Genomic DNA, 24,252 nt, shown 5'->3' on the forward strand with positions numbered 1-24,252 from the left:
CGACTGGATGATAGCACACAGTGGTACCGACTTTCTGATTTCCTAAGAGGACGAGAAAGCAACGCAACGTGCTCTTCCGGAACAGCCCGCTTTCAGAGAGTGAGTGAGTGAGTGAGTGAAAAAAAAAAGAGAGAAAATTGGCACCACCAACGTGGAAGCCGGCTACTCCATACCACGTAGACAACTCAGAAAACATACCAATAGTCACACGAAGTCAGAACAGTGGAAAAAGTCAGAAGTCTTTCCGTTCAGAATATATTTAACGAAGAGCTCAAAACACTGATATACAACTACGTGCAATGCCACTTGCTAACGTATTGAAAGAAAGATAAGTTATCGGAAGAAGAGGATCTAGAAGGGCATGTTCAACAAGGCCAGAGCGGCAAGAACCTACTGGGCTTTCGTGGAGACCTCAGAGGGACTGATGGACAAAGGGAAAAGAGATTGTTAGCTTCCTATCACCAAGAACCAAGCTCGTGTAAACATTGTGATGGCTCCCAAATTACCGTTGACTTTGGGTCAAGTAGTTTGTCAGTGTCATTGAGTGGCATATGGACTGCAGATTCATCCCACTCATTAAGAGAGGATACGAAAATAGGGTAGAGGATACGAAAATAGGGCAGATAGAAGAGATTCTCCAGCGGTGAATCACCCCAGGCCATAGTCATGATCTATTTGTTGTTGTTGTTGTTGCGTAGCCCAGCATAGACCAGCAACGCTGCACTGGTGCCGGCGATGTTGGGCGCCTTACGTTTAGATCTAAAATATGTGATCAGTTAAATGTAAAAGCGTTTAGCTACATACAAAAAATAAAGTGATACATAATCACATCGCCTCCAAGAAGCCTAGTGAATATCTTGATCCGGCTTTCAATGTCATGATCTGTTTCATTGATGTCGTGAGGAAGTTTGATTTCTGTAAGCATTCATTATCTTTGTTGTGCCATTACATGCCATGCATTAGCGTTGCTTAGTTACAATATAAAAACGCCGTCATGAGAACGAAGAAGGTATTCGGAATAAAATTCGAACGGTTAGATCCACGTAGTTTTAATGACAAGATTTCCTGCAGAATCTGCACTTCATCACTTATTCCGTATCAATTTTCACGCATTCGTCGTCTGCAAATCTTAAGATTGAATCTTAAACATTGATGCTCACAGTGATTTTTACTGAAACAAACAGTGAACAATTACTTAGCTACTTACCTACCGCATTTTCCGGTGTATAACGTGCACCCCCAAAAAATTATCGGAATTCGAAACAACCCCAATACATAACGCGCTGCCTCTTCACGACACCTTTTATCACGTATAATGTGCACATTGTAGACCGGCTAATACAGTGCTTACTGTAACCCACAGGGTCCATAGAGTGGTTCCTCCACTTCTACTAGTCCTGTTAGAAAATTTCTGAAACGCTGCGAAGCTTCCTGCTTCACTCGAGGCTGACTGCATCCTTGCTTCACTGTACTGCATGGTGGCACTCTTCCATGGCCTATAAGAACTCCAACCGGTTACAGCACGATGCCTTCGTCGATAATATAAGCATGGCTGGAACATAAAAAAAAAAAACATGTAGTAAGTTTCAATCCAGATGACTAATATTTAACGTTTCAATTGAATAAAAACACACTGTCTGACACACTGACAAAATGCATACTGTCTTAGCAACACGGAGGACAAAGAGAGCTTCCGACTAAGGCACGGTTTCACCAACGTCGATTAACGTTTGAATCGAGATTAGCGGTACCTTAACTTGAATTTAACGCTTAACTGTGCTTTACTAATTTGAGTTACTGCCACTGAAACGTTTATCACGTCACCAACTAACATTTGTAAAGACGAATCGAGTGTTAACTCCAAGTTTTAGCAACCCTTGATCTCAGTTCAAAGTCAACCAGCCTTGGTGAAATCGGGCCTAAGTAGGATGGAAAAGCCGTTCTTTGAACCATAGTCATCGCTGATACACGATAGCCTGCGACGAGTAAACACCGCTCTCAATAGTCGAAGGTGCACACATTCCTAATAACCTGGTCATAATCTTGGTGACACGGCGTTCAGGCAAGTCGGTGTTAGAATTTAAGACCGCCTGTCATGGCTAGGTTCCCTGTATTCCGAGTCAGGATATGTGGTTCACGACAGACTCCTCTCTATTGCGACTGGCGTGACCCAGATTCTGTCTAGACCCTTCGTCTTTCCCGTGCGTCTCTAGGGTGGCTCTGCTTATCAGCTCCTGCCGACGAACGTTATTATTAAGTATGAACTGTACTGAGTTTTACATTACGTTAGGTAAGTCCCCAACTCAATAGAGAACATTAAGGTGGGCGAAATTAGTCTGGTTAAAGACCGCTAGGTGTCTTTAATGATATCAGTCATCTCGCGACGTGAACATTATCAATCAACTGGTTGAACTGTGTGCGATAAACATTTGTACTCTTGATGACTTCAAAGAGATAATCATTCATGGCATATGTTTTGATTATTTCACCATCTAGAGTCTTCATCAAATAAATATTTCATATTAAATTGTTTTTGTAATAGGGGAAACAGTGAACTCACAACAGGCCGGGGTGGGGGGAGGAATATGTTTATTAAGAAAAAAGAAAGGAAAGGTCTCACAACAGGAATCAACTAGGTATTTACGGATATAACTGCAGTCATGAACGATACCACGATGATTGGTTACGTAGACTGGCTTAGCCCACCAATATTTATATAAATATGATTCGTAATTAATCGTAATAAATCGTAAAATTCCTATATGGTAATTTTACAACTTTACCATTTTGCTTCCCGGGTGAAGTCATACGGGTTTATTGTAAGAAATAAATATGTGCTGTCGATAAAGAGGAGTTTAGAAAAACAGATCCATACGAAAACGGTCTCTAGTAGCACGAAGAACCAGATGGGGTAGAAAAATTTCATACCAAAGAACACGATGTTGCCGACTCTTCCCTTGCATTCCTTGGAAACAGTAGAGATGGCGGAAGTTTACCTCGGAATGATCCACTCCCAGTGCTTCCCAGAAGGTCGCTTCAATTGCAAAATTACAATTAGTATATATATATATATATATACACATCAACTAGGGGGACAATATTGTTCGATATTGTTAACGGGTGTTGTACGGTATATTAATGTGTGTTGATGTTGTTCACGAAGTTGTCGGCACGAATGATTCTTATTGTATGACTTCGTTAGGTGTCGCATGTGAACACCATGATCATGAAAAAATGGCTAGGAAGCAAGCGAGCTGGTGAAGATGATGCATAATGTAAAAACCCCGAGACTAGGGAACACGAAGGGACAGACACAACACGAAGTCTCAAACACAGCTGAAAATTTTACTTCACATACAACAAGAAACAATCAACACATCCGGCCTTGAACAGACTGCTCGTTCCCCCGAAATGACCTCCTATTTTGTCCTCAACTGGTTGTTTCCTTCCCTTCTGTTTGTATATATTTCTTGTATGCGAAGTAAAATTTTCAGCTGTGTTTGAGACTTCGTGTTGTGTCTGTCTCTTCGTGTTCCCTAGTCTCGGGGTTTTTACATTATGCACCATGATCATAACTGTCTGACTGGCAGCGCTACAAAATAGCGCATTTCGTTGCGGCTGCAACGGTTAGGGACTTAAAGATGTGTCGTAATCGTTGAGGCTTTACGCTGTTTGTTTGTTCGTAAGGAAAAAAAAACGAGGAGAAATTGAACTCGTTTCCCGACTTCTTCTGCTACTCCTAACACCCCCCATCCCACCCCCCTCCGAACCGCTGTTGTGCTTCACTTCATTGAGTAGCTTGGTACCTTTCTTGGCCTCAGATTCTTGGCATTCCTCCAATCGCCTCATTTGCACAAAAGCAAGTTTTGTAAAGAGTGCTCGAGACAAGTCAATGGTCTACGCCTTACGAAATAAACTTACGATGAACGAAACTATTTATAGCATTAGTTTATCAAGCGTTCCAAGATTTTATGAGGTATTTCACTAAGCCTTATCTCTCAATCAGAATGCGGGCTTAAGGGTTTGCAACACATTACGCATTATTCAGTACGCACCAATAAGTGGAAGAAAAGCTTCGCGTACCTTAGCAGACGACAGACATACGTCCTGGGGGTCGGTATCCAACACCTCCAGGCGGAGGGCTAAAGAACTTTGCTCCCTGTACGTCCGCTTTCCTCATTGTTTTCTTCTTTCTTTGTGGGTTTCAGGAGAGGTTAGCCTAGGTGAGCTGGGTTTTCCCTGTTGGTGACGCTGTCTTTAGCTCATTGCAGGTAAAAGGAGCAGCGGCAACCACTCCTTGCAGCAGGGTCCCAACCTAACGGAAGAAGTTCACCGCTGTGTCCACCTCGATTTCCTCGGCAAAGACACACAGAAAAAAAAAAGAAACATATTAAAATTGCTTGGAAAAACAATACATTAGAGGGAACTCCGATCACCTGCTGCGACCTATTAGGAGCTGTGTATCGCGAAGTCCCATAGCAGAAGCAACCCAGGATGCGGATCACCAAACTGTACAAGGAGAGGAGCTGGGAAGGTGTAGGGATACCCTGTCTTTATCTCTGCGTCCCTTCCTTAGTGGAGAGACTGCTTCCACTAGAAAAGAGACATCTCTTTCGGACCTGCTAGCTAGTGGAGATGTTGGGCCCACGAAGCTGTTGGATCAAGAGTTATAACGGCTGTCCCACTTATCCAGGGTGAGAGCGGAATGTGGAGGGATGGACTTCAAGATCTTTGACAAGACCTTTCTCTTTGTGCTTCCTAAAGACAGTTTTAAATAAGTTTCGTAATCTGTCATTATACAGGGAGCTTTTCTTTGTCCTTTAGGATTTTTTAAATAAAAAAAGCTATGAGGGCAGCATAGATGTCGTTTTCGTAGATGAGTTGTACTAGAGTCACTAAATAAGCTACGCTTCAGCTTATTTAGAAGCGTAGCTTATTTAGTGACTCTAAGTTGTACGGCTAGGCGGACATCTTCTCGAAGAAAGTATGGAATACAAGATGAGTAATTACCTAAAATTCATTAATTATCTCCTTAAATAGGGAAAGATGAAAGGATGGGAGACAATCCTAATTGGAAGTCATTCCAAGTTTAAAAAATCCTGAAACGCGCAGGTGCATTGAAATATCTACCGCCGAATTTTGATAATCAAATGAGCTGAAACCGCGGTGGCCGGTAGCACAGCGCACGGAAGGGCACGTGCTTTGAAACAATAGAGATGTTTGGAGTAGCTGCTGATCTGCTGGCCCCGATAAACCGCTTTCCTGCCCAGATAAGCCTCCGTCGGCAAAGGTGATGCGGCATGCGATGGATTGGCAGGAGCGCGATTTTCGTTGTTGTTGTTTCTAAGGGTTGAGAAATGTCAGCTAATATTTGGCTTGCTACTCTCCAACAAAAAAAAAAAAAAAAAAAGAGAGAGAAAAGTTTGGATTTTGGTTTCGGCTCATTTGCATAGTGAAATTCAGCGATGGATATTGCAGGGCATGCGCTCGTTACTAGATTTTTAGAAGATAAGATGGCTTTCAACAAGGATTGTGTCCCCTTCTGCTATCTAGCTTTTTCTGAAATTCTATAATTAAAAAGTTAATTAATGAATTTCAGGTAATTCATCCTCTTGTAGTTACATACTGTCTTCGATGGGACGTCCGCCTGGTCGTGTAACTCAACTGCAAAAACGAACCGGAATTCGAATTGGAAATGAAAGAAAAATATGGAGATCTTAGTCCCGACCCAGTCAGGACTGGCTACTCCAAAACGCGTTTCTGGGTGGAAAAATAGAGCCAGAAAAAAGAGAAAAACAAACAAACAAACAAACAGGAAAGAGGTAGACAGAGAGGTATAGCAGAACAAGAACGACATCTACGCTCCTCTCATTGCTTTATAAAAAATGTTGAAGGAAAAAAAAAAGAAAAAAGAAAGAAAGAAGAAGAACGCGCTCTATAGATTGATACTTCTTCCCATGCTTCTTCGAACTCGAAATAAACCGCTCCACGAATACGACTACAGTCTGCAGAAAACAATAACGTGCATTCCTAAAGAGAGTGCGAAAGTAGCCTTCTGTACCGCTGGAAAGGTACCGCTAAGCATTAAATTCTTGCGTCTGGATCCTTTGGTTCATTTTTCGCCACTAAGAGAGAGAGAGAGAGAGAGAGAGTGAAGAAATGATGAAAGAGAGGTAAGGCAGAGATATCGAAACAAAACAGCTTTATTTGCTGGGAATCATCCGTTCCCATACAAACAAATGTTGTGTCTTTACTACCACACAACCTTAGGAGGGATTGCAAGAAAGACTTCTCAAAAACTGCTCAAAACACCGCCTTCTGCCTTCGCTTGCGCCTGCATTTCACGAGACCCTAGTTTTAAAAAAAATCTACCAACAGATTCGACCAGAGAGCGTTCGTGCGCTTGAAAGAGCATGGAGAGCTCGCAAAAATAAAAATAAAAATAAATATGCGTATTGGCATCTGATAAAATATGTCGTTTTGCACGAACGGAACATACCTTCGTTATTGCATCCTGTCATGGAGACACTATAGCAAGTAAAATTGCACCTTAAGATCGTGAATGTTAACATCCTATGGGCACAAGTGTTTCACAAACGAGCAATTTCATGTTAAGCACAAACTAGTACCATGTCATGTTAACAGTGAACTTCGCTGTACTTTTGAAACAACACGTGATGCATGAACACACTAGAATATGTCCTATTAATAACATCCATCTCTGTGAGCACCATAATTTTTTTTTTACCTTTGTTTCCGCACACAACAAAATTTTAGAGAATGCGAGGATGAATCCTGTGCGTGCTTGTGTACAGCAGTACAGAGAACACAAAACTCAACTCGAACTGTGCAACTCCAACAGCAACAACGATGCCCATATGTAGCTTTACTCCATAAATTATCACAGGCGACCTATGTTATATCACACAAAGTGAAACCACAGGATTCAACAAATAAAGGTTCTTTAAGCGAAACACGTGACTTGCCGCACATAACACGACACACGAATGCGCGACTCGAAAGAAACTCTGCACAAAGTTCACATTGCGTTGAGTTGAGGAGAGCGAAATAAAGCGATAGACACGAAACTGAGAAAGACGGCAGAACGAACAATTCACAACCAGAAATATGGCATGGTTGGCAAAACCTCTTTTCAAACCTCCTCTGAGCATACGGAACTATCACAACCAGTTTTTCTGCTATTTTCATCTTCGTTATTGTTTATACTGAACTGCAAACATCCCTAAAATACAATGCAAGAAGATTGGCCATCTCTCAGCTACGAAGTAGTTCTGGCATTTTATGCGCGTTAGTACTGGCAGGTGTTGCGTTTTCTTCTAACTAAAAAAACTTTTATCGTAGATAAAAAAATAGCCAGAAATGTCATTAAAAAATTAACGGAAGAAAAAAGTCAATCTAAAAGCAATAGGGACGAGGACTGTCTCGTGTTGACATTCCTTAAATGCGCTTCGAGATATTCCTACACTGTTATGCACGAGCTCCTAATGTTCAGTATGACTAAGGTTACTCTTCGAAAAGATTTCAGAACAAGAAATTCGTTCGCACTTTTTTTTTTTACTTTAGCACGCAGTCTAGCATTCATCCATTCGTCTATATTACATTATGTACATTGTTTTAGGTTAGGCTGGTCATGCCCCAATCGTAGCACTTTGAAAAAACCCTGTAAGCAGACAGAACGAAAGAGAGGTGCAAACATTGAACGACTAGTCTTTGCAAAAGCTTCGAGGATTTTAAAGTGGATTCAAAGTTGGCTCCTACGAGGTGGTCAGGTGAACCCTCATAGTAACGCTAAGCCTGCTGATTTATTTTTCAATGCAGCGGTAAAAAAGGGCGGAAGTATCACAACCTTCTCCTATCGTGTTTATATAACAACGGTTCAAAGCTTTAATCGCTCGTAGACGCGTCCTGGAGATTATTTGGACAGTTTTGGTTAGTCACAGAAGACAGAAGAAGAAACCTGTAAATATTGCGCGCCATTTGGAAAGGGGGCGCCACTAGTTCCGAAAGCACACGCGGTTATGTATTTCGTAGTGACGAGAAAAATTGATTCGTTTTCGGACTGAAATTGCTTTACAGTAAAGGTGTTGGTATCGTTGAACGCGATGTTTCTTGTCAATTTAAATCAGGTTTTAAACTAGGCCACGCTTCGATTTTTACAAAATAGCCCGAGTGATCGCTTTTGAGTCTTGTGAAATCAATCGCCTGTGCAGAAGAAGAATGAAAGTGGTATTGGGAAGGATAGTTTGCTTTTTTTTATACGGAACGACAACTAATCGCGAAAGACTTGAAATTTTCCGCTTTTAACACTCTCAGACTGCAATACGGATCACTTTCAATACAACATACTACCACTGTTGCCCGTTTGATGGTAACAATATGACACATAGGTTCCATATAGCAGCGTTTCGCGAAGACAAAGCGCACATCTGAACCGATGAACCAGCATACCGCACGGATTCTTTTATAACGTGTATATCCATTCGATTGAGTTTGCTGCTCAAATGAAAAAAATAAAAAAAGATTCTGCAAATTAATAATGACTGTATATCTGAAATAGTCAGAGCCGAAACATGATGCAAAAAAAAAAAAATCTGCATTAGGCTCGGTTGATAATCACAGCAGAGAGCCAATCGCAACCAGGCCCAATTTCAGAGCCGTTTCTACATCTCTAGCTCTACAGACCTTGAGCTCAATACATCACTTTACTTTGGGTACCTACGAAAACGAAACATTCATAACCTACCAATGTTAGCCTTCTTTTACTAACAGCTCGAAGATATGCTGTTGGAAACTATATGGAATGTCCTGAGTATAAGCGCACTAGATGAAAAGAAGTTAATTATCTATTAAGGCATCGAAGCGACTGTTGAAGGTTATCAGATATGAAAATTTTAAGCTATAGCGTTTACGTATAAACCTCACATTCAGACTCATATTCCGCTTATCTTCAACTTGGTTCGCAAGCCTGAAGCGTCGACGCCAGCAGAGATTCACACGTTATCTTATCTAGAGCTGTATGGACTATTTGCCAGTACGGCTTTGCATTTATGTGTCATGTATGGAAGAAATCTGTGTAATCAGAAGTAGTATCAGTGGGTTCGAAATCCAAGCTTGATGATTTTTTTGTTTCGTGAATGTATGATAGCAGATACAAGATTCTTCTAGAAAGTCCGAAATTTCAAAGCTCTATGGAGTAAGGTACACCTGGCGCACTATACCGGAACCGGTATGTGTGTGAAGCGCACAGTTGCCGGTATGTTCATCTCAAGCGCTTGTGGATATTTGCGCCCGGACACCCAAGCAAACAAATTTCAAGTTTCCCATTCAATAAACATGCCATGCCGGCCGTGGCCTGGGTCAGTCCGAGACACGCTTTCGTTACCATGTTCACATCAGGAAGCATCAATATTTAAAAAAAAAAAATTTCATCTCGCTAAAATTGGTAGCTGGCTATTCTTTTCCCTGTGATGTTTACTAGAGTATTATTTAAGTATTCGAGTATTGTGTCAGACCGTTGTCGTACGAATCCACAAATACTGGCGACAGGGTCGCATAAGACTTCTTTACAAACTTGAAATATTTTTTGCTAGGGTTCGCATCCAACAGCAACGTTGAGAAATGTTGACTCTGTCCTAGACAAGAAGTCCTAGACAAGAAGGGGGGACAAATGTTGTTGATGCAGAAGTATCAAACGTGGTCAACAAAGTTTAACATTTTCTACTTTGTGGTTACTGCACTGTTGCTAAGCCAGATTAATTCAGCATGCAAAAAGAAAAAAGAAAAAAAAGAGAAAAGATGTGGGAATTAAGAGAGGAGGAAAAGAATAATATAGTTTTAAGATTTATACTAGGAGGATAAATTGGCGAAGCGTAGGTACCAAGGTACCGCAGGCGTGAGGTACATCTGCACTCGTGACTGGACCAACGGAAGTACTTTGGCCACCTTTCAAGATTGAGTAGTAATTGTAGTAGTTAAGAAAAACAAAGAGAAAGATCTATTTACAATAACTAGAAAAGCTAGCGAGGAAAGTGCGTTTTTTTTTTTTTAGACAGGGTCATCAACCTTCCCGTGTCGAACATATACGCTACGGCGTCAAATGGGTAGTTAATACTGAGTGTATGTCCCTTCGATGGAATCTGCCTACACGTTCTTCCAGGTAATGTCCAGTTGAGCAGAAACGGATGTATATTACTGTTGCTGAACGCTTTGCAGACGTGTGTGTGTGTGTGTGTGTGTGTGTGTGTGAGGGAGAGAGACTAGAAAGTATTTTTTTTTTTTCATTCTCGAGAACGCAGTGACTCAGGCCTAACTGACACATGGAGATGGAGGAGGAGGAGGAGGAGAGGAGGAGGAAGGAAATGACCACAATACGAAGCTTGAAAACACTTTCGGGGAATGGGTTTTTCTTTTAAGAGCAGTGTCGTGGCGATGAGCAGAAACAAATATATACCTTTTCAAATATGTGGTCTCTCTAACTCCCTTCTTTTTTTCTTCTTTCCTTTGCAATACCACACGGCTCACAATGTACCACCATGATCGGACAGACAACACGCGTACATGGGGCTTAAAGGTAGTCTGAGTGATATATATATATACTTTTTTTTTTCACTAGCAGTAAATGCTGCCGTCTGATAGGACAACAATAGGAGTTCTGTATTAAGATAAGAGAGAACATCTTTCGAAAAATGTGGACAACGATATTTTCTGTTCAAGTCCTAGGTGTTAGCTCACCAACGTAGAATAGGAATACGGGAAGAGCTTTAGATTTTACAGTTTGTTTCATAAAGTTTTGGTCAGATCAGTGATTACGGACAGCTCAACCTACCTTTGAGCCAGTTCGCCTTCTTCACAGAATTACGCTTGGTACACTCGTCCCTTTCCGATATCTCTTCATTCACATCGTTCTATAAATTATAACGAACAAACAATGTTCAGTAGCAAAGAAAATATGTATATACATGACCGAGTCACTTCATTACATACATTAAAGACAAGCAAGTGTGAAAAGAGAAGAAGGTATTTGTAAGACCACTTGCTAGATGCGCTGTACACTCGTGTGGAATAAGTCTTTGTCCCAGTTCTCGATTCTTGAAGATAGTCTTTTTTTTTTTCATAGATTTGTTCTTTTCACTGAAGGTTTGGTTTTTTCTTTGTCTTCCATACATTCCTTTGGACGGGATGACCGCGCATCCATGAGAATCCCACACAACAAGACGCGGTGCCATTTCAATACCGAAGGCAGTTGTCCCGAAGCGATTTTTCTTTCGGTCGAAAAAATCGCACGGATTTCTCACGATTTCTGCTTCTTGCAAAGTCCGCTATACAGTCCTCTTTGTAGTGCTTTGGACGTTGGCGTGAAGAAGATTTTAAAAAGTGTCTTTGGCAGAGCCGCCACGAAGAACCATGGCGGTGCAGGCGAACGTCACGTGATGGTCACGTGATATTTTTGTTTGGGCTGTTGATAAAAAGGAGGCGTTGTGTGACAACTTGAGTGTCGACAGGGAGCGCCACGTTCAGAAAGCTTCCTTTCTCTTTTTATGTATGCGTCGTCTGCGAGCTTGTTAGGTGTCGTCGGAAAGAAGAGGAGAGTGGTTGATTTCATAAAGCTAGGCAGTTCTGTTTTTCTGAAGCTTTTCTACGCTAATGACCACGTTTGAGTTAACATTTGCAGGGTTTATACTCTGCGTGTCTCTTCAGAATTGCAGCTGTGGCGTTAGGGCTGCGACGTCACTCAGCTGAGGGATTACGGGAGAAGAAAGTAAAAGAAGGACCTGCATGGCGAGAACTTGCAGGGATTTTGCTGGCTATGACAAAATGGCGCATATGCAGACTGGCTGGTGGAGGAACTCCATAATGTAAAAGCTTCAGTCTGGGCATAACTCCATAATGTAAAAGCTTCGTGTCGTTCCTCTGTGTTTCCAGACTCAGGCTTTTACATGATGTTGTGTTGCCATCTTCCCGCGTGGGTTAGCATTGTTATAAAATGCACGAACAATTTCAGGCTTCACGTCAACATCGATTAGAGGATAAAAATATTTTCATAGTGTATCCTGCTGGAATCGAGGTCATCTTCCCCTTGAAACTTTGTGAAATTAATTGCTTCCTTATTGACGTTAACGATGCGGAGGTACCTACTAACTACACTTTACTTATAACAGCATCAGTAGTTGTACTAAGTATGCTGCTTATGAGCATAATAATGATACTCTCTGTCTACAAAAGGATTGAATTTTGGATTGAAAGAAACTTCGGCACCATGCATCCAAGAGATGCACCTGTTTGGCTCGGTTCTGGACAAGATCCTGTGTTCGTGGATAAACTCGATCCACCACTTTATCCACCAGCTCGCCTGCTTTTCTACCATTTTTATCCTGCGTTCGATTCGCTATACAGCGGTTTCAGCTACGATTTCAACGCTAGCCTTTAGGGGCAACAAATCAACAGCACAGAACTTACTTATGACAAAACGCTGACCGTTTAGCTGACCGCTTACCGTGACTGTTTAGACTGCCCGTTTAGCGTGCTACAAAACGCTGACACTGACGCTAATGATGTTTCCACTAACCGGTGTCATAAAACCTGCTTTCCCTTTTACTTAGTTAAACTTCCGATTTAACTGATTTTATTTCCAATAACAGGTTACCTGATTTGATTTAATGCAGTACCTATAGGTACGTATTTACCGAAAAAACAAAACGTGGTGCGAGGAAACTAATCAGAAAATGGTTGTTTCTGAAAGGTTGAAGAGTTCGGGCATGCCACTAATAACACATGTACGTTGCACTTTCCATCTTGTATTGAATTATTGAACTTGTATTGTATTGAATTCTGACTGTGTATTGGAATTAATTGTATCGTCCCTTGTTACACATATTACTGTAATGGGTTCTTTCTTTTGTTCCTTACTTGTTCTGTTTCTTTTTTCTTTCTTTTTCTCTTTCTTCAAGGCTATGTAACTGCGTAAATACTGGTATTAGTGACTGTCTGCCATCTACCAAGGACGGCCCACATGCCAAAAAGCATAGGCCATCCTGTTTTCTTTTCGATGTATAAAACCACCACAATAAAGTTATTATTATTATTCGATTATATTTTGAATTAAGCTTCTCTTGGATTGGATTCTGGATCGTACTGGCTTGAAAATGGGATCTCACCCCACACCCCCGTACAACTGGAGACCACAAAGTAGACGCTTCCTTGGTAGACTCTATTGGATCGTGTGGGATTTATTCTTCCGAAGCTTAAGCAACCAACAAGCTCGCAAGGTGGCGCCTTTTTCTTTTTTTGAGCTTTCTCGAAACGGGGCTCGTGACACGGAGCGTTGTTGGCCCCGTAGCACGCTGCTCAATCGCGCTCTCTCGGGAACCCTGACCCGCGTTTGAAGCTGCACTGGGAGAAGAAAATGGCAGAAAAAGGTCGCCTCGCACGTTCGGGATTCCAAGCCCGAACTTGCACTCGAACAATGGCAGCTTGTGACGAAAACGAAACCAGTTCGGCAAACGCTTTCAGGGTCGCCAGGATGATACTGTTCCTACGCTGATGCCTCAACTCCTGTGTAGCATCGGAAAGACACGAGTTAAGGAAAGAGAAAGAGCAGGAGGAAGGGATAATGTTTTTGACACGCTATATTTCCAGGACGCGCTTTCGTTCTTAGGAGAAGAGAAAGACGTGATTGGTTGTAGTATGGAAAAGGGTATGCAGTGAAAAAATAACGCAACCAAGTATTATTATTATTTCGCACTACTGTGGGCTCTATTCTGGAGCCATAACAGGAGTGGGAAAATGAAAAACACACATATCAAATACAGCGTACAGTTGAAAGATATGGCAATCACTAGAAATTATATATATTTTCCCAAACAAGCAAACAAAAAAAGAAAACGCCAAACAGTTTAAGTTTTCCCAAACAAGAAAAGAAACATTCACAGATCGTTATACAACACATCACGACATATATCCAACAAGTTACTAATCCTTAAAATCAGTCTCGGATCGGAAATAGCTGGCCAATTTTTTTTTATTACAGAATTATATACATCCGAGGGTAATCAATTCCATTCCACTATGGTTCACGGTAAGAAAGAATATTTAAATGCAATTAGTGTTGCAACTAATTTCTTTTATGGATGACATGTGGCGACCTCTAAGTGTTAGTAGTGTGCAGCGAGCTGTTTGGTGTCCGCCTCCTTCGTCTTGTCTCCGTACTTATCTCTGTCTCTGAACTGCGCAACAACAGATGGTGTGCGCCAATTGTCTTGCTACATTGATTTTGTCACTGATTATTCCCTGCAGTGCTGCAGCCAATGGAATCCTCCTTATCTCCCATAGATGAAATCTGTCTTGGGAATTTAAGTGGAATGCCGCCTATTTTTGTGTCTTGCACAAACATTTCGATGATTTTCGAAGTAAATCTGTTTGCTGTAAACAACCTTTAAACAACGAGAAATTAGCCAAGCCGGGCTACAGACATGGACGACACAAACACATAAGCATCCAACGCCCAGAATCAATTAAATCAAACAACTCGAGCAAAAGGCGCTGACGCCAGGATTCGAACGTACACTCTTAAAAACGAACTTCACCACATAGCACGCTCCTAGCCAACCATCACCCCGTATGACAACGTTCTCACCCTAGATTTGTTGAAAACGGGAGGAGGAGCCTATTTTGTGCCGCGCATAATGAGCACAAAATAGGCTCCTCCTCCCGTTTTCAACAAATCAGGGGCAAGAACGTTGTCATTCGGGATGATGGTTGGCTAGGAGCGTGCTATGTGGGGAAGTTCATTTCTAAGAGTGTAGGCCTTTTTAGAAAAACAAAAAATACAGGTTGAATATTTACCGCTTCCCCAAATGGAATTCTGCGTGACGTCACAAGTATGGCACGCGTGCGGCCCCCCTTTTTCCACCCTCGCCTCATGGACATAGTAGCCCTCGTTCTTCTGCTGCCGTCACGATAGTATGGCGGAAATGAAATCGTCGACTAGAGGGTCAGGTTTCGGTTTGAATGCAGTGTTTTCTACACAGTACTGGGCTGATACAGTCAACCCACGTGACGTTCTGTGGTTAAGTTAGTAGTGTAAGCACAATTTCACAAAGATAACGGTTTCTGGATTGAGGAGAGTGCCATTCTGCACAATGAATTTTAAGATAAAAAGGTATAGTCGTCCGGACCAACATTAACATCGAGAAGAGCTGAATGTTCAACTTCGTGTTCTCGAAATATAAGAACAATGGTTTGATGCAAGCTTTCTCGTGGTGGACCAGGCGTCCTCTACGGGGGGGGGGGGGGGGGGGGGGGATATATATATTAGAAAAAAATAAATAAATAAATAAAAAACAGGAAATGTCAGCCAAACGGTGCGTCGACTTGCTATTCCGCAAGAATATAAGTAGAAAATAACGTAACCAAAACTAACTAAGCACAATTAACTAGAAAGAAACTAATAAACTAAGAAAAGGCGAGAGAGAGATGAGAGAGAGAGGGGGGATGAGAGAGAGAGAGAGAGATGTGGTCCATAGCGAACCATGTCCCGCCACTGCGAGAAAGCTTGTAGCAAGTAAATGTAGAAAGTTTCAGTGTTCTTATATTTCTAGTGCTTTTGCCATCGCGGACCTGACTATCCTTTTGTGTCATTCTCTGCTACTCTTTGTGTTCCTGAGAATGTGTCACGTGTAAAGTTTCGTTACTTGTGACGTGTATTCGGGCTACTCTTAATTACTCTGCACACTACGGAGGTTCGCTGATAGGATGCGCAATACCACTTACCTGACATTTGTCGCGTAGTCCAGCGATCAAGAGTCAAAGAAACCTACTGAAGCTCATGCCAACGATAACAGCGGTAAGCAGGAGGCAGGCAGATTTCTGGTTCGTGCATGTCTGGGTCTGTTCACAGGTTGTGATCGCGGTCACCATGCATCATTTTGTACTCGCAGTGGTCAAACCAATTGCCCAATTCCACTGGTGGATCTGGAGCGGCCTTGCAGGGGCGCAGGGGTGGAGATGTCGTCTTTCGCAGGTCGTTTGAGATCAACTCGCTGCGCAACGGGACGCTTTTTCTTCCTCTTCGGAGGAAGCATAGATTCAGCCGGAACTCCAAGAATCACTGTCGTCACTTCCGGATCTTTCGAGGCCGGGCAACAGCGACTGTTAGGAAGCCTCGTTGAGTTTGCCGGATGCGAGCGACGACTTCCGCTAGGCCCTCGGCCGGAGGGTGGTTGTTTTTCGCTGGCGGATTCGGACTCTCCGTACCGGATTTTGTTGGTCTGTATCCGATTCGTATGCTCGCTCCAGATCCACCGGTCGAATTTGTGACGCACGCCTTCATGCCCAATACTTCAAGAATGAGAAATAACTGTAAGAAACAAACAACAAATGATGAAAGAAGGAAGTCATTGAAAAGGTTAGCCAGGCTGTAGGACTCGAATCCACATCTTCTGGATTGCCAGTCCAGGGCTCTATAAATTGAGCTAAGCTAACACGCCTTCCCAAGGACTTCCAAGGGTGCGTCATTTGAAGGGACAAATCACATGCATACACTCACTCACTCGTACCACTTTCACTCTTGCATGTTTTCTCACTCACACACACATTCATAGGACGGAGCGACTCGAGCGGCATCTGTTGAACACGATAGAAATTGATGTTCTGAGGCTGGAACATAGAAGAAAGGACTACAACAACAAACCTCAAGTGAGGCTTGAGGGTGAGTGAGGCTCACTTGAGGCTTGTTGTCGTCATTTCTTCTGTGTTTCAGCATCAGAACATCAATTTCCATTGTAAACAACAAACGCGAGGCTTCCACAGCGACAAGACGAAAATCCCGCTGTTCTTATAACTGTACGATACTTATCCTGTGTAGTGAAAAATTAATAATAATTCGTGGCATTACGTCGTGAGACAATTGCGATCACGAGCGACTCTACACCGGTCGGTCTGTGGATTAATTTTGTCCACCTAAGGGCTCTTCAACGTGCGCTGAAAGCGGAAGACGGCGCCGTCTAAGCAACTTGTACTCTGCCACCATGTTGCTGGCGGCCGAGATCAAACCCGCAATCTTGGAATCAATGGGCGGATACGCTACAAACTGATTCACCGAGTGTAGGGAAAGAAGGAAGGAAGAATACCACACAAAAAGCACTAGCATGTGACCGTGCGAGAGCGTTCCAGCAGTGACAATGAGCTATGCAGACAAAGAGAGCTTTACAGGGCCAAGCGAGCTGTCCATGGCCTGCTGCACTTCTACGAGTGACCTGGCGCCGTATGATGTCAGGGTGGTCGTCGCCGAACTGGGATTATGGGTACGATTATGGCTCACCCAATTGTAACGAGAATTCGAGGTTGGAGTAATACATCGACGACGGACCCGTCATGGGTAAGTTACTTAACAGCAAATACAAAGATGATGAATTCGGCACCTGAGTTGTTTCAGGTTACTCAAAAAAAGGTACTGAAAAACTAAGTTACAGTTACTCTTTTCGAAAGTTAATTAGTTACAGTTATCGCGTTAACGTAACTTACTTAAAGAAAACAGCTGAATAAATGTAACTCTCGAAAACTTCTGATCAGAGCATATATCGCACCTGATGAAGGAAAGACTCCGTCCGAAAGCTTGCTTTTCAGTAAAATAAATGTTCAATCTCCTTAAATACTTATTATATGTAATTAATACATATTCGGATACATCATAGTACATTGTTCACATACGTTGCATTTCTTCTTCTTAGCACTTCTACCGTCAAAGCATAGTTATACCGTTTTAGTGTGCCACCAAGTGAAAATTGCCACAGGGCCCTAGGAGCACGGTGGGAGTTAGTCCAAGGGCATCTTGTTTGCGTATGAGATGACAAAATCCGTGCAAATCCCGGTTGGAAAGAATGGCAGTGTGCTTGAAGCCTCGACAAAACGACGCTAGGGAACTGATGCGTGGGAAATAGAGTCGTCCGATTTTTCGGACTCTGCGCGGATCGCGCGAAAGTCCGAATAAACGAACAGTCAGAAAATACGAATTTCGCTTCAAAAGTCAGCTTTATTAAGCACTAGTAGGCCGGAAAAAAATTTTCGATGCTTTCCTGACGAACTTCGACCTCTGCCTGATAACGTCAGCTTCTATTTCCCGAAGTGGCATTTCCTCATTTCATCATCGTCTCTTTAGGTGTGTGTGTGTGTATTTGTACACTGACGGAGGCACCGCCATCGTCACCATTCCGCAAGTCGGCTTCACCTAAAGCCTGCGCGCTTTAGGTGAACCTTGAGTTACAGCACTGTCGCGTGACTCGCAGATGGACAGCACATGCTGGCCTTTTGAATCACGTCGTTGGACAAAAACGAATACGCAAGAGCGTTACCACAGACCTCTTCTACTCAAAGTAATGGGAAATGCAGAGACACTGTCTATTTTCTCAATTTGTTTTTTTTTTCATTTGGTTTAATTCTTTTCATACAAATTTCGGATTATACGAATACTTTCCGTCACCCCGATCGATTCGCTGGCTGGGCAAACAGAGTCCGAAATGTCGAGCGACGGGGCTGTATGGCGTCCGAAATTTTGGACGTTCTTATACATCAACATTATGGGGCCCGTGGTCATTCCGCGAACACGTCCGAATAATCGAGCATGTCCGAAACATCGGTCGGCGACTGTATTGCCGTACCTGAGTAACTTATTACACCTCCATTTTACAGATACTTTAACCAAAAGCGGTAACTAGTTTCAGCTATAAGCTACTTTTGTAGAAAACTAGCTAGCTACAACAAAAAACCACCTAGTTGCAGTTACAAGTAACTAGTTACAGTTACATTTTACAGGTACTTTAACCAAAAGCATTAACTAGAATCAGCTACAAGTTGCTTTCGTGCAAAAATAACTAGTGCAAAAAGTAACTAGTTATACGTAACTTAGTTACTGCTCAGGACTGGGACGAGCAAACCAGCAGAAATTGTTAATAAGTGATGAAATTTCAAAACAACATTTTAGCGCTAGCGTTGACTTGTACCAGGTACTTCAATTTTTGTACCTCCGTGGTGCTTCGTTACAGGAACCAACGTATGAACAACTTTCCTCTTAGGTGGATGGAGCCTGAAAATAAGAAATGTGCTGCACTGGGACGCACACTCGAGGAAGCAAAGAAACTCGAGCAAATACATCATAACGCAAGACGAATAACACGGAACTGCAATCATTTTTCCCTGCCCGGTTCTTTCGATCGCAATAGTCATCCTTTGAATGCTCTCTTTCTACAGCATTCCATACCCTCTTGCGGCTGTGCATATTTTCTGTTCAGCGCAGCCGCATCACTGCACTGCTTGCGCGCCGGAAAAACACATTATCCATTTGGGAGAGTTAAAAAAATAGTGCGCACGTGCGCGTTTGGTAATGCACATTTTCATTCGCCAATCTTCAAAATGCAACTTCTAAGAAAATGGCATCGAAACAACAAAACAAAAGTCATTCCTAGCTTTCTTACTCTATATTTCATTCCTCCTCCACGGCTCTGTTTCTGCGCTCCGGTTCCCCACCACACGGTGACGTAATGATGACGTCATACAGTATCGACCCCTTTCCCGGAGCAGCCTTGTCGGCGGCGCGAATTGCTTCCCGGGACGCTGCCGCCACTGTACGTGAAATGGAGAAAACACACAAGATCGATAGTTTGCAGAATGGCAAACTGGTAGGGCCAAGTTCGGTGGTTTTGCAGCTGCCACATGTTTCCAAAGGGGATTTTTATCTTGGGACCTGATATTTCGGTTGGTTATTATTATCCTCGTCATATATGTGTCCGCTACATTTCTTTGATGCAGGTTCCCGATCGAGGCGTCGGCCACGGAGGGTCCGTTCGCTGGAGAAAACATATTACGTAGCGGGGAAGAGGCATCGCTTTCTGGTCCACATTCGGTGACGGAAGAGGTGAACACAGCAAAAGGGAACGGAACAGAGGCTCAGCCGCTTTGTACCAGCGGGCATCTCGTTTGGGCACTCGCCTAAGGGAGTTTGGTTCAAAGGCACTGCCGTCTTTCCTACGTTCAACAGCGACCGTAATAAAGCAGACACGGAAGCTTAACAAAACAACAAAACAAAGTTATTCTCACCTGGTTAAAGTAAACTCAAAACAATGGCACTGAAGCTTTCTAAGTTTAAGATGTAATGTAATGTATGTTAATATGTACAAGCTTTCGCGTGGTGGACCACGCTTCATCAGGTACAGTATGAAATGGTGAACTCACACAAGTATACATGGGCACGAAAGAGGAGGAGATAGATATCAGGATAGAGAGTAAGAACGCGAGGGTTTAATAACAAGAGAGAGCTTCTTCCTCCCATCTCCTTCCTCATCTTGTCTGCTTAAACTCTTTCGGTTCAAACGTAAAACTAAATCGTAAGACACCCTAGCCGGCCCCAAAGGTCTCTTCTCTGCTTTGTTTTACTCAGCGCTAACCGCTACATGAATCAGGTATATCAGGCGTCATATTCGCTTCTTCACAGGCGGCAAAGCGACGTTCCCTTTCCATATCCTGTTTCTTAGTTACATTTGTGTATCTGTACCTGCTAAGGTGCAATTTAAAAATCTTTATTGCTGGTTTGAGCCTTGTACCGTTCGCCTTCGGTTTTGTCTTTTGCCCTTCCCCCAGGCTCAGTAACACGTTGCCAACGTCAAGCCACATTGGACGTGACTAGACCTATACCTGCTCAGGTTAAAAGAAACGTAATTTACCTATAAGAAAGGCTATAGCGAGCTGCACCTTCGGCAAGGCATACCTGTCAGGTCGTCAGCAGACACTATTACCGACTATGACCGAACGGACAGTGCATGAGCTCGATGTTGTAGCTCCAAGGCCGTGTTATAGACCAGGACATGGTGGGTTAGAATCCCACCACCACAGTGCTGTCTGATGTTTTCCCCGCGCTTTCCAGCAGACAGTTATCGACACAGATGCCCCTGAAGTCGGCCCAGGACTCCTCTATCTCAATGTCTACGCACTGCGGGCACTGTTGCTAGCCTGGTGGTAGTGCTAACACGGAATAAAAGAAAATACAATCGCGGTATGGCCCCGCATGTTGCCCAACTAATCTGCACGTAGGACAATAGTGTATCGGCTACAGGCCTCGGTGGCTCTGTCGGTGTTCGCCTTCTGATCCCGAGATCGCGGGTTCGAACCCAGCCGAGGACGCCAGCAACTTGGTGGCAGGGTACAAGTTGCTCAGACACGCCGTTTTCCGCGAGGGACGTTAAATACGGGGTGCCGTGTGGTGAGCTTTCATCGCACGTTAAAGAAACCTCAGGTGGACAAAATCCACAGACCGTCGCTCATGAACTCTGTTGTCTCGTGACGTAAACACCCAATTATTATTATTATTAGCGTATAGGCCGAAACGCACGGAGTGTTTTTCCGAGGATTTCACGACTCGCTGCGCTCGTCGTGCGTGTGACCTCAGAAAAACGTTTTCTAACGCGCACGGAGAGTCTAGGCTAAAGTCTGTCCACGACAGATATTCGCGCGTGAACGGGCGGATTTTCCGAGGAGTGGACACAACAATGGCCGCAGTGCGGCAGACAAAGTTGCGCGTGAGTAATTCGCGAAAATTGTTAGGACAATATCCACCACACGAACTTTACTTCTACATTTCAACGTTATGTGGAACGAATGCACGCAGCAACCGTAGAAAACAACAGCATCGTCACATTTCAACAAACGCTTGTGGCCGATGAATGTGGCAACATTGGTGCGCTCTGCACGCGTCCCATGCGTTTCGGGTGGCCGTCTCGTGGGGATTTCTTCGCCGCGTGTGCAAGGCCTCGGTGTGCACGTGACATTTTGACGCTGCGAAAACGTTCCATACGTTTCGCACTTCATAAATGCGTTTCTGTGCCGTTTCCCGAACTAGCCCCATAAGTTGCAAGCGTAGAGCGTGATTAAATCCCGAATTACGGATAAAAATATGACACCTGACTTACTGCTCGAACTTGGAAAGGGGTTTAACTTCCATAAGAGGTAGCACCCGAAGGATCAAAATTAGCACTAGTTCTGTTAGAACTCAATTTATGGACATCAGCATACTCCGACGATGTCATCAAACCAGTGTATCTCCTTTTTCTGCGAAACATCTCCACCAGCAGCACCCAGCGACAACCATCTGGCAAGACTCGAAACGGTCCTCCACTGCATATGTTCAACATCACTTAATTTACGCAATGATCGAGTAAAGGTTCTTCGTTTAGCAAAGGTTGCACATGGTTGCGAAGGAGGAGCAAATTAAATAGCGGTGCCAAAAATTAAAGGTTCCGCTCGTGGAGTGTAACGTGGAAAGGGAAGTTATCGAGAGTTACGAACGCTAAGCATTATTTTTTGCCGCTCTCGGTTTTGCCGGAAATAGAAATCCGGACGAGAATAGCAACGGAATCACGGAGTCCTCTTCGGTACCCGTCGTAAATAGAAAGCAATTACCCATCGTGTTACCTGCAGGCGGAAACACAAAACGCTATGACCTTTCCCGCACGGCAGGTGGCTGTCACATAGCCTGAAGTGGAAATTTTGTTCTCGTGGTTTACGGTTCTGGGTGTTTTTATTGCGTATCACAAATTTCATATTACAGCACGTCGCTAGCTGCACGCCATTAACTACGCCATTGACAGGGCTGTTGAAAATATCCTTTCACCCTTTCGAGTGTAAATGTCTCGTCCTTTGGCACACACCTTTTAGGTGCAGGTTTCACGACGTACAGATTATTACACCTTTCAGTGGAGTCTAGGAATAAAAAAAGGTTGTTTGCGTGTGACCTTTTACATAGTGGAGTGTGAGAGTAAAAAAATGCTGTGTATACATGATAAGGTATGTATGCAAAGCAGTAGAAAGAATTTTCCGCACAGTCTCTTTTCGCTGGGTGAGCAGGAATTCCTGCGTCAGTGGTCTAACCGGTACATATGCGTGAAGTATGGGCGCGTTGCTCTGAGGAACCTCGTTTTCTAACAGTGGACTCAGACTATGTAAATAGTGTAAATAATCAGAACCATGTTTTCAGTCGAATTTTGCCTGATATGTGTACATGCGAACGGTAGATTGTACATATATTTAGCAGCTTGTGCATACTTGTAACGATAGCTTACACGTAGCACATTTACGTTGTTACAGTGTTAGTAACACGCAAAATGTAATCTGTGCGGTTACTTGTGTAATTAGATAATTATGGTAATAAAATATTCTGAACAGAATTTTGCGGATTGGAATGTTTTACCTGAGCACGTAATAGCTGCAAACAACTGAAAAGTTCAGTTATAGTTGATGATCTTGGTGTTCTTCCTTCGTGTGATGTGTGTTATTGGGATTACCACTTATACGACTGAATCTTCTGTTATACCTCTCCTGCTTGAGAATTCCATTTTCCTGCAGTATTTCTATCCCGTTAACGAACAAAACACGAAAGAAATATTGATGGGGAATTTTAAAAAAATAAAAAAATTCTGATATAAAGATGCACTAGGTTGCCTGCGGGCAACACTTTTGACATATAGTCTATACATTTAAAAGAAAGTTTTGTGACCTGCAAAGCACGCGGGCGAACGACGGACGACACACTATACTCCCAATCTTCATTTTTCAACTATTTGTGCAGCTTTTCTTCTCTATAACGGAATGTAAGCGTGTACGACGAGGGGAGTCAGGTCCTGTAGATCACATAAACAAAAGTGCAGAAACCGACACTGATGATTTTTGTTTATGTAACAGAATGCATTGAAACGCTGTGGAGAATGAAACGCAGGATGCCGGGTGCAGGGCTGTCATTACTACAGACTGAGTGAAGAAACGTACTTAACGAAACACGAAAGTTGATGAATGCAGCAGAGACTATGTTGCTTGCTAGAATCATTGCCACATGCTCCATAAATTTCACACCGCGTTTAACGCAATATAATTAGGGAGTGACTTTTTCGGGTTAAATGCCTTTCTCAGATTCGGGGGTAAAAATCGGGCGCTATTTTAAAATCTGTAGTTCGGGGAGAAATCGGGCGATAATTGTGCCTTCGGGTGTTTTTGTTTCTCCTCTTGTCATTAAGTCCTTTCCTAATCTCTCTTTTCTGTTTTTTTTTTTTTTTTGCGGGGTCGTGACCTTCCAGCGGTAATCCCCGAAGGCATAGACAGTGTTGACACACATGAGTGTATTGCTGGGAACGTAAGTGACCCATTCTTACATGTGTTACACGTTGCGACCTTTATTCGTCTTCAGTGGAAACGTCA

At 43.1% G+C, this 24,252-nt stretch overlaps 1 protein-coding gene and 1 long non-coding RNA gene across 5 annotated transcripts in view; both read right to left on the bottom strand.

The window, feature by feature from the left end:
- Positions 1-1,217: 1,217 nt before the first annotated feature.
- On the bottom strand, positions 1,218-4,945 carry LOC135395342 (uncharacterized). Its single transcript, XR_010423029.1, has 3 exons — positions 4,084-4,945; positions 2,929-3,034; positions 1,218-1,552 (listed from the first exon to the last, which is right to left on the bottom strand). It is a non-coding gene; the product is annotated as an uncharacterized LOC135395342 (long non-coding RNA).
- Positions 4,946-13,482: 8,537 nt separating this feature from the next.
- Positions 13,483-24,252, bottom strand: part of LOC135394156 (potassium voltage-gated channel protein Shaker-like) — a 375,971-nt gene continuing 365,201 nt past the window's right edge. For all 4 annotated transcript variants that reach the window (XM_064624712.1, XM_064624713.1, XM_064624714.1 and 1 more), the window contains exon 3: positions 13,483-13,572. The gene's annotated coding sequence lies outside the window, so the exon portion shown is untranslated. The remainder of the gene's footprint in view (positions 13,573-24,252) is intronic.

This window comes from Ornithodoros turicata, chromosome 5 (assembly GCF_037126465.1).
Source record: "Ornithodoros turicata isolate Travis chromosome 5, ASM3712646v1, whole genome shotgun sequence".
NCBI classification, from domain to species: Eukaryota; Metazoa; Arthropoda; class Arachnida; order Ixodida; family Argasidae; genus Ornithodoros; species Ornithodoros turicata.